Raw genomic sequence first — 11,210 nt, 5'->3', positions numbered from 1 at the left:
TGTGTTTTTTACTAGAGTATATATGTGGGACCCATACAAAATAGGAGTACCAGGAATTGTTTATTGTTTTGTGTGTATTAAACCGGGGACCTAGAAACGACGGAGAGTTTTCGTATCGCCATAGCCCTCAGTGGTTCACAATCCCCCACAACAGGCCACCCACCCAACCGCCGCCCCACATCGAACCCTGGTTTACTGTTGGATTTGGCCCCCTGTGGACTCCCCCAACCCCTGAGAACGTCTCATACCAGGCAAGTGTAAACCCAAATGTTTGCTTGGTAGAGTAATTATGGTGTATGCGTACATGGAGACAGTGCTTGCGCAGCAATCGCCGACACAGTGTAACTGAGGCGGAACAAGGGGAACCAGCCGGCATTCGCCGAGGTAGATGCAAAACCGGCTTAAGAACCATCCACAGGCTGGCAGACACACCGTACCTCAACATTAATCTGCCGGGTGAACTCGTCCTGGGGACCGGCACCCCTTTCTGCTCGGGAAGCAGCTCGCTAGACAGCGCGGCTACCCGGGAGGGCTAGTAGCAAGGGTTACTGAACGTATGAATAGGAGGACACCACAAATACTGCCAGACTTGCTAGACGCAAGGCACAACGTCACAGAAATGCATAGAAATCTCAACTGATCCATGAAGATGTCTGCCTCCCTGTTTCATAGAAGATAGCTTTTATGGTTTAATAAACGAATGATATTCCAATCGTAACTTCTGAAATTAAGAGATAAGAGAACGATTTGCAACAATCTTGTCACTGTCGAGCAGCTTGTTCTGCGAACATGGATGTCTGACGGAATTAGTAGCGACTATTAAATGTTAAGGACAGAGATTTCTTTACCTTTTTGGTTTCGATTGCTTGTCTTTCGAGCACTACAAATCGTCGATTACCAGCATGCACTAATACACCTTTATGTGCAAAATACGTTAGTGGCTGTAGTAGCTACTAATCATGTCATGCTTCCTCAAAATGGCGGCTGGGCTTATTACAAGAAATCTCCTACGAATAATTATCGAGAACTAATCTTTGACACTTCCCGCGCCTTCATATAGAGGAAGCCAATCAGAGAGTAATGAGAATGTTCTTTGCTTCGTTGCTAAGGATCGAAGAACGCAGCATATTAAATCATATCACAATACACTTACATTTCCTAGATTGGAATCTTTACAATAATCATGGGATGTTATATCACCCCCACTGTGTGAGGGAATTATGCTTAAATATATCATTTTGACCTAGGTTCGGATAAAAGTTTCATTAGTCAACGTTGTTGAAACTATTTTTCACAGAATCAGCAAAGTGCTAAAAACATGTAGGTAAGAAAAGAATGGAGGTAGCATTACTTCACAAACTCGAAGCTGTTGTCCGCCATCTTAACTAAGCCAGAACATTAGGTTCACCGCATTGATACCTCCTTGGTTCACTGCGGTAACACTTCCTCGTGCCGACGTCACTCTGACTGTGTCTTATTACTAGGTAAAATACGCATTCAAGAACATAAAACGTTCGAAACTGCCTCCCTGACACTATTTTATGCATGTAATATCTATAATTTTTAGTATTTAAAACAGTTGTTGCTCTCACACTACAGAAACATTGAAAGAACTCGTAAACAATAGTCTGCTAATTTTTTGGGCTACTTTCAGTGGAGGCAGGCCCAGACCACTCTGCCATCGAAACAAACTACAGAGTAAGTCTGTAGCGCCACCTTCGTTCTTTTTCTACATCCATAGCTAAGAAGCACTGACAAAGAATATCTCTGACAGCTTATTCACATTCTACGTTGCATAACGCATACCGTGTTTTCACACTGCTAGACCTATTTGCAATTTAAAAATTTTTGAAACACTGATAATCATTTTCAGTCCTCTTTAGTTGAAGGTTAAAAAGTTTTTGAGTAGTAATTCTCTTATACACATTAAAAGTACATGAATACGTGCTGAGAAGAAAAGTATCGCCACACTAACATCTATTGTAAAGATAGCGTCAAGAGTACGTCATAAAACATTAAATGATCATTGTCAATTATGAAATCAAATGTCTTGCAAAGAGAATCTTTGAATATACTTATAAACAGTTCCATCGTCGTCGTGTTATAGTCACTGCAGTAAATAAACATTTTGTTTTCTAGAATAATGCATAGAATACTTATATTACATAAATATACGTAGTATATTTCGTACATGTAGTGGATTCGTACACATGCATATGTACACTGACGAAAAAAAATCGGAACACCAAAAAACAGTTACTGTAGAGTAAGGAAATTTCGGGAATATATTTGCCCAGGTAACATTTTCAAGTGAGTAACAATGGAAGATCACTGGTTAATGTAAGCGTGAGGTACGCAATTGCAAATGTGACATGCTTGTATATCAATAACCGGTGTAACCGGCAGAATATTGAAAGCAAACGTGCATGCATCATGCTGTAAAAGTGCAGGATGTTACTTTGTGGGATGGAGCTCCATGCCTGTTGTACTTGGTATGTCAGAGCAGGGATGGTTAATGCTGGTTTTGGAAGATGCTGGAGTTGTCAGATGATGTCCCTTATGCTCTCGATTGGAGACAGATTTGGTGATCGAGAAGGTCAAGGCAACACGTCGATTCTGTAGAACACGTCGGGTTAACACAGTGGCATACAGATGAGCGTTATCCTGCTGGAAAACACCCCCTGGAAACCTGTTCATAAATGTCAGTACAACAGGTCGAATAACCAGATTGACGTACTAATTTGCAGTCAGGGTGAGTGGGATGACCACAAAAGTAGTCTTGCTATTGCGCAAAATTGCACCCCAGACCAGATGTAGGTCCAGTGTGTTTAGCACGGTGTGGCGGAACCGGTTATATATATACATAAACCAGTTACCTCTTGTCAGCCTGACAATTCGTTTGATCTCAAAAATGATTATGTCGGCTAATACTTGTCACTCTGCTGAAGATATCTCCACTTGACGTTGTGTAGAAATGCTGTCTATAAAGTCATGTGAGTGGCAATAAAGTGCATATAATTTATCTGATTTTACACAACTGTTACTTAACATGGAAGCACTTTTCTCTAGCAAAGGGAACATTTGGTCACAAAATACTACCCGCGCACAACACTGACGTATGTCTCCTATTAAAATGTTTCATGTAAATCGTCCGAAATAATTAGGCTTCATATATCAGCAAATAAGAAATTCATATTACGTATCGTCCTGTCAGCACTATTTTTAAAGATTCAATCTGAGTTGCATTCTGTCTTTTAAAGTAGATTCGGGACCACCGGTGTACATTTATTTCCATTCGTTTATTTCTAACAACATTTATGATTGTTAAAATACTCACTTCAAAACTGCCGTGGAGATGTTTTTGCTAAGATGGCGGCAGACAGACGACAGTCAATTTGTCTATTGTTATTGTCGATTTATGTTATCAATGTAATATATTTAGATAAACTCTTTAAGCCTTTTATCTCTATTCTTTAACATTTAAAATCATTTTCAATGATTAATACTGACATATTTTTTATACCAGCTACTAGTAAACTCCGCTGTAAGTTACTAGCGATAATGGCTGCGGTAGCGTTCTCGCTTCCCACGCCCGGGTTCCCGGGTTCGATTCCCGGCGGGGTCAGGGATTTTCTCTGCCTCGAGATGGCTGGGTGTTGTGTGCTGGACTTAGGTTAGTTAGGTTTAAGTAGTTCTAAGCTCTAGGGGACTTATGACCACAGCAGTTGAGTCCCATAGTGCTCAGAGCCATTTGAACCATTTTTTGATAATGGCTGCGCTCTTAATTGCGGAGATAAAAATTAACACTTAAAAACATTAATTAGATTGGATTACAATTGAAATAAATACAAATCCACATCAAGACAATAGCGACTCTATTTTTCAAATAATAGTTGACAATATATAGTTACAGGTTTTCTCTTTACAGACCTCCACACGTCTCACGCTCGAACAGTTCATCGGTTAGCACAGGAAGAACAACTGAACCACCATTATCACAGATAACTAAGAAAGATTATAATTGTCGTTGACTATGAATATAGTTCTCTGAAATTAAATTATTACAGAAATAATGAAATAATTATCGTGATTTTTATACGATACAGTCTTTTTATACGTATTATCGATAATATTGTTTGAAGTTTGTACACTTAGTTCATTTTAACATCTCGTGGATACAACATATTGTCGTGGATTTTACAACGGCCATCACAGATATTGAAGCAGAGCCAGCTTTCATTAGAAAACACAACAGACCTCCACGCAGCCCTACAATGAGCTATAACTTGACATCACTGAAGCCGCAAGTTGCAGTGGTTTGTGGTCAGTGGAATGCACGCTGCGGGGCGTCCGGCTCGGAACTCTTCTTGCAGTAAGCGATTTGTAACAGTTCGTTATCTCACTGTGGTGTTAACTGCTGCTCAGATTGTTGCTGCATATGCAGTACAATACTCCAGAGCCATATGCCGAACACAATGCTCTTCCCTCTCGGTAGTACCACGTGGTCGACCGGAGCCAGGTCTTCTTGCGACCGTACATCCCTTTGACCACCACTGCCTGCAAACACGTAAGTCACTACATTCCTGCTAAGTGCTTTTGCATTATCGCAGAAGGGACGTCCAGCTTCTCGTAGCCCTGTTTCACGAAGCCGTTCAAACTTAGTCAGCTGTCGACGATATCGTCTTAGACACCTTAAAGTCGTTCTTGACTAAATCAGCTCACCACGTCCAGTCTCAGAGGTGTCTCACAACTGTAATAGCGTGGATTTAAATAGAACCCGATTTGTATCCTGGTAGTAGCACTATTAACGCCTCTCTTACGCGACTGGCCTGAAATCTGAACAGTCCTCATCTTTCAGATGTAGAAACATGGCTACAAACTTTCATTTATGTCGCACAACTCCTCCTTGGTGCAGCGACTTTTTTTTTCGTCTGGTCAGTATTATAGCTGATAGTTTCATATCGCTTGAGTATGGTTGCAATAGTCTCACAATTGTTATGTAAATTGTTTCACAATAAGTTTACAATAATCATTTTCTGCTTTGTGACGTTGCTAGTTACTGAAGTGCTCGATTAGCTTGTTACAGAGAAACTGTGTCTTCCATGCCCCTACATTATAGCGGTTGTTGCACGTAAACCTCCGACAGAACACACAACATCGTAGTATCATCAAATTCCATATTAGTTGTTCGTATAGTTTGCCATTATAGGTGCAGGACAGATTAACAACAGCAACATGACGTGGCAGGTGACATTGTCAACAGGAAGGTGAGTCTGCTAAACGACATGTAGCTCATTGTGATACACATGCAACCGACTGAACAAGAAAAACATCGGCTTCTTATCATACGAATTGTTTAGATGGACAGATATTTTGGCGACGCATTGTTACACGTCTGTCGCAGTTCACAAATATGTAATTGGCAGCCAAATGAAAAGGACTGATTGCTTAATAAATGTGAATAGCCCAATTATATGCGATTCATTCAGCTAGCGTCAACGTAGGATGGATACGTTCCCGACATGGCGTACATAAATTATCCCAACTGAACAGGTTATGTAGTTCTGCAACTTTAACATTAATTGAAGGTTTGACTGTCGCTAGGAACGCAAACAGTTCAAAACATGTCACTGTCACTTTCAATTGCACTGCAGTTCGCCTCTCACAGTCATTATCTGAATAATATTAGCAGTGATTGGGTTATCACTGTAGATAGCCCGCTGGAACAGTCAACAGATACCAATTTCGCATATATCGCAAGATTTTAACTGTCTGAACGGAACGCGCTCGCATGCCCAGAAACTAAGCGGCAATTGAGTAAAGCCATTGCACCTAAGAACGTTTGCAATCTCATAGCCAAGCAAGTTCACCGACGGAATCTTCATAGCACAATCAAACATTACGGGCCAAGTCGTCCAGGTAAGTTAAGTTTAACTTTCACTTTCTGCTGGCGAGAGTTATCATGTGTACGCCTAAGTGACGTGAGGCGTGATGAGTACACGTAAGAGTAATCATCACAGTACCCGACACACGTCAGAGAGATATTCCGTCCCAAAAAGCAAGCGTACAGAGTTTCGTGTTTATGCAACAAAATACGTACAGTAGATGTCAGACCTAACTGGGGCGGAAAGACAAATTGAAATAAAGTCAGTCTTAGACAATATTTTCTGGCATAGGAATTATTCTGTTTGTGAAAAGAAAAACCCATTAACTCAAAAAATGGTTCAAATGGCTCTGAGCACTATGGGACTCAACTGCTGTGGTCATAAGTCCCCTAGAACTTAGAACTACTTAAACCTAACTAACCTAAGGACAGCACACAACACCCAGCCATCACGAGGCAGAGAAAATCCCTGACCCCGCCGGGAATCGAACCCGGGAACCCGGGCGTGGGAAGCGAGAACGCTACCGCACGACCACGAGATGCGGGCAAACCCATTAACTATCTTCCCACATTTTAGCAATCTGAACATTGACAAGCAAGGCTTTCGTTGTGGCAAAGCTATCGGTCTTTCACACGAAAATGCTACACTCAGTCCAGTGTCGAAGATTTTGCAAGAAATATAGGGTACATTGACGTCCGGTCGGGAGAAGATAGCAAGCCATTTACAAATGGACAACAACTGCAGTTGATCTGCGTTGCACGCACATAGCAGCTGCTACGAATGGAAACACCTTGCCCCTGTATCCCACTTTCGAAGTACAGGTTATCTACGACATACCATGTGCAACCAGATACTAAATTGGCCCATAATTATACCGAACAAACATCCTTATATTCCTACTCTGAAATTGAGTACATCTTACTCATCAACACGAACACAAATACACAGAAAACATGAAGTACACTGTAAGTCACGTGAATTTAAAAAAGGAAAAATCAGTGACGCCTCAGAGTAGCATCTCGTTGATCTCCATAGAAAGGGCAGGTCTTTATGCCCAAGGGATGAACTTAGACGAAAAACTGAAGGGCTCTTGAGACACGACATTTAGTCAACACGCATAGCAATTGAACAAGTCAGATTTTTCTTCGATGATATCACTGAAGATATCACTGTATACGGCTAAAATACTGTGCAAATCGGCTCAATGCTGGACCTCAATATGACGTGACTCATTAACTTCAATGGCGGTTACTGTGATCATGGAACTGGAAGGATTTATACTTCTGCTGTGTGTGTACCCGTGTTGGGTACCCACAAACAATACTCATACCATTGTAAAGAATTGGCCGCGGTTTTCGGCTAAAGCAAGCAAATTAACATTCGGCTGATAAATGCAAAACATAGATTCCTTCGGAGAAGTCAATGAAGGAAATCTACGCCAAGGATGCCATTCGCAAGAAGGCCGTCGACAGTGAGGAAGGTGTGAAACATTACCTGTTCCTCTCACTCTGTGAGCTTGCAGCTTAAGTGCCTTACGATACGTACCTATGGCACCAAGGATTCCATAGGGCTTAGCAGGTAGGGTTGGCACCACTTTGCGCTCTGAAATTTGCTTAAATAATCCGATGGAGATTAGTGACGTCGCTGTTCGTGAGTCAATAACTACCCCAGTTTTGAATCCTTCAGTTTCTAGTGTGATGGCCGATGGCTTTTCTTTCGCTAGCACTTTTCATCGATGAGCTACAACTCACAGCTCATATCAATTCTGTTGTTATATCTTAATATTCTAGCTTCCGCATCTGCTTCCCTCGCATCCTCTTCGATCAGAACATTGGGGATAATTCGTCTAAACATAATTTTCGTTCGCCAAATGATCAGAGGATTCATTTTGACCTCTGTTCTAATCATTGTTTCTATGGATATTGTAACCAGGGTGGCAGACCCTATTACCCTACCTCCCGTTATTTTGTCACATATTGCTTCTTTCAGTTTCTTTGGTGACTGTGTGATTGTTTTATTTCTTTATTTCCTTATTTTTTGTGGTGGTGGACCTTACTGTTCATGTGAATATCGCGCTACCACCTACCGTTATGTGTTCTTCCGGTCTCACTGTTACTGTCGTGCAACGTGCAACTATTAGTTTCATCACTGCGCCGTTCTTCCTCCATCGAGCCGACTGGAGAAACTCATCAATGTTGTGTTCCAGGACGGTCACAAATTACTCCCGACTGTTAAAGCATAGTTTTCAATTCAAAACCTTTGCAGCAGCTGTGAGGGCAATTTCTTTGTCCCAATAAGTTGTTTTATTCAAGTATTTCTCTATGAAGCACGCAAAGTGCCCTGCTTACTGCATGAAATGGGCAAGAAAACATGGACTGCTTCCTCAACCTGATATACCGGGATTTATTCTGCTTGATTACGCCTGCTAGCAGCGCTCATGCCATCGTAGTTATTCAGCGTGACGTAGCTGTTCGCAGTAGACATGTCGTCTGCATCAAACACAAACGCATTAGCTTGCAATACTCTCAGATTATTTTTCAAGTCAGTGACTTCTAGGTACAAGGATTAACTTCTCCACCTAATTGGCCGACTCGATACTCGTGGCCCACGTCATGCTTTGATAGCTTCTTTTCCAAGACCTCGGAAATGCACACTTCCATGTCATATAAATGTTTACAAAGTGTCGTTCCGACTTCAGTACTGATTCGTTTGCTTAGGTATTCACTCCACCGCCCAGTGTTATCTTTATGCACCTGCTCCACTACGGAAAATGTTTCAGTAGTTATCACGGTATAAGTGTATATGTGGCTGTGCGTGTGTGTGTCTGAGTGTGGCCACCTTAATCACGGGATAATTATACATTTTTACTTTTATAATTATATATTTTATGATTATGTGACGTACCGTCACATCGTTTCCTCGGTTTGTTTACTTTGCTTAACTACTGAAAATTACTTTTTTTCTACATTCAATAAGCATATTTACTTACTTTTTCGTCAGGGTGTCAGTGTCCACTCCAGTGCGATAACTTCCTAACAGTTGCATTAACTTTTTCTTTCTCAGCTATTCCATAATGATCTTTCCTACTTTACATTCGGTCATACAGACCTTTTCTGCGATATAATCCGTTGTATTTACTTTTTTCACACTAGAATGTGTGGTATCTACTTTACTTCCAGTGCGAGTTTGTTCGTCTGCGATACAATCTATCTTACTTACTTTTACCGCGATAGAATCTGTCATACATACTTTCGTGGGTCACCACACCTACTATTGACGTCTTTGTCATCATGCCACTCATTTCATGCCCGATGGTTCATAACATAGCGATTTATGGGACAGTTTCAGGGTCAAAAGTGGGTGAATTCATGTCATCCGACGTAGACTCAGAGATGGTACGTAAATCCATTACGAAAGTTGAAATAATAATTAAACCACGACACTACTAAATTAAATGCTCTAGGGTATGTACAATACTGAGTAATGACAAATGAAACAGCACTGGATGCAATCGTTAGTTGCATACAACAGTGGAACATCAATTATAAAAGCAATGTCATAGTGCTGTGGAGAACTCTGCTAGTTAACGTTGTGTGTACAAAATAACTTAATTAAAAATCACATGAAAATGTAAAATACTGACATGGCAAACAATCTGCGCTCTACAATTATTTATATTTATTAATGTAACGAATGTCTAATGAAATTACTCAGTGCTAATTTCGCTACTGTGAATTTTTAATGAAGTTTTGTAAACATTGGTCAACCTGCATGCATGATACAGCTGCCTGCATTTGATTATTATTTATAGGTTTTTGTTTTTTGTATTGCGATTCCTTACCCGGATCTACGTTATACGTCAAAAAAATCTATAAAACACACATTAGTTATTTGGTCCACAGTTAAGTAGGTAAAAGGCAAAGAGCTAAATTTATTATAGTATTTCAAGTTGTTCTGCAGGTCCGGTGGCCATGCAGTTCCCAAGTCCGGTAACAATCTCCATTTCTTGTATCTCGTTGAGTATAACATTTATGATTTAACAAATTTGTTACAGGAGAGCTTCTGCAAAGTTTGGAAGGTAGGAGGCGAGATACTGCCAGAAGTAAAGCTGTTAGGACAGGCTGTGAGTCGTGCTTGGGTAGCTCAGTTGGTAGAGCGCTTGCCCGCGAAAGGCAAAGGTCCCGAGTTCGAGTCTCGGTCCGGCACACAGTTTTAATCTGCCAGGAAGTTTCAAATTGGTTACATATTATTACCTACTATTTTAGATTTAAAGGACCTTAGACTTTATTATTATTCCCGTTATCATTGAAATTACGAAGCTATATCTGTTTTCTCCACAACCTCGTCACTGTAAACCAGCTTATCCTAGAAACATGGAAATTTGATGGGATTAGTACTGACTGTTAAGTGGTAAGTAGAAAGGTTTCCTTGCCTTTCTGGTTTTGACTGCTCCTCCTCTACAGCACTATAAGTTGTCGACTGCCAACATGCACTCATAAACCATGCTGTTACGTTCTAAATACGTTAGAAGGAGCAACAGCAATCTATCGTATTATGCCTCCACAAAATGGCGGCTAAATGTATTATAACAAGCGTCAGTCCGCTAGGAATAGTTATGCTGAACAGATCTCCGATAACGTTCGTGCCTCCGCAGATAGGAAGACAACTGCTCGATGAGAGGGGAAAAAGAATGTAACTCATTGTCTTGCTAGGAATCGCAGGGAGTAGTATATTAAATTATATCTCAGTGGAAATCCGAAATAAGTGTCCAAGGAATAGAAAAGCAACTGGAATCACTCAATAGAGGAAAGTCCACTAGACCTGACGGGATACTAATTCGATTCTACACAGAGTACGCGAAAGAACTTGCCCCTCTTCTAACAGCCGTGTACCGCAAGTCTCTAGAGGAACGGAGGGTTCCAAATGATTGGAAAAGAGCACAGGTAGTCCCAGTCTTCAAGAAGGGTCGTCGAGCAGATGCGCAAAACTATAGACCTATATCTCCGACGTCGATCTGTTGTAGAATTTTAGAACATGTTTTTTGCTCGAGTATCATGTCGTTTTTGGAAACCCAAAATCTGCTATGTAGGAATCAACATGGATTCCGGAAACAGCGATCGTGCGAGACCCAACTCGCTCTATTTGTTCATGAGACCCAAAAAATATTAGATACAGGCTCACAGGTAGATGCTATTTTTCTTGACTTCCGGAAGGCGTTCGATACAGTTCCGCCCTGTCGCCTGATAAACAAAGTAAGAGCCTACGGAATATCAGACCAGCTGTGTGGCTGGATTGAAGAGTTTTTAGCAAACAGAACACAGCATG

The 11,210-nt window shown here is 41.0% G+C and overlaps 1 non-coding gene across 1 annotated transcript; it reads left to right on the top strand.

Annotated features, from left to right (window-relative positions):
* Positions 1-10,016: 10,016 nt before the first annotated feature.
* Trnas-cga lies at positions 10,017-10,091 on the top strand. The gene has a single exon. It is a non-coding gene; the product is annotated as a tRNA-Ser (tRNA).
* The last annotated feature ends 1,119 nt before the right edge of the window (positions 10,092-11,210 follow it).

This window comes from Schistocerca americana, chromosome 7, assembly GCF_021461395.2.
Source record: "Schistocerca americana isolate TAMUIC-IGC-003095 chromosome 7, iqSchAmer2.1, whole genome shotgun sequence".
In the NCBI taxonomy this organism is placed as follows: domain Eukaryota; kingdom Metazoa; phylum Arthropoda; class Insecta; order Orthoptera; family Acrididae; genus Schistocerca; species Schistocerca americana.
Note: the sequence above shows the minus strand (reverse complement) of the source record. Positions and strands in the feature narration are given on the sequence as shown.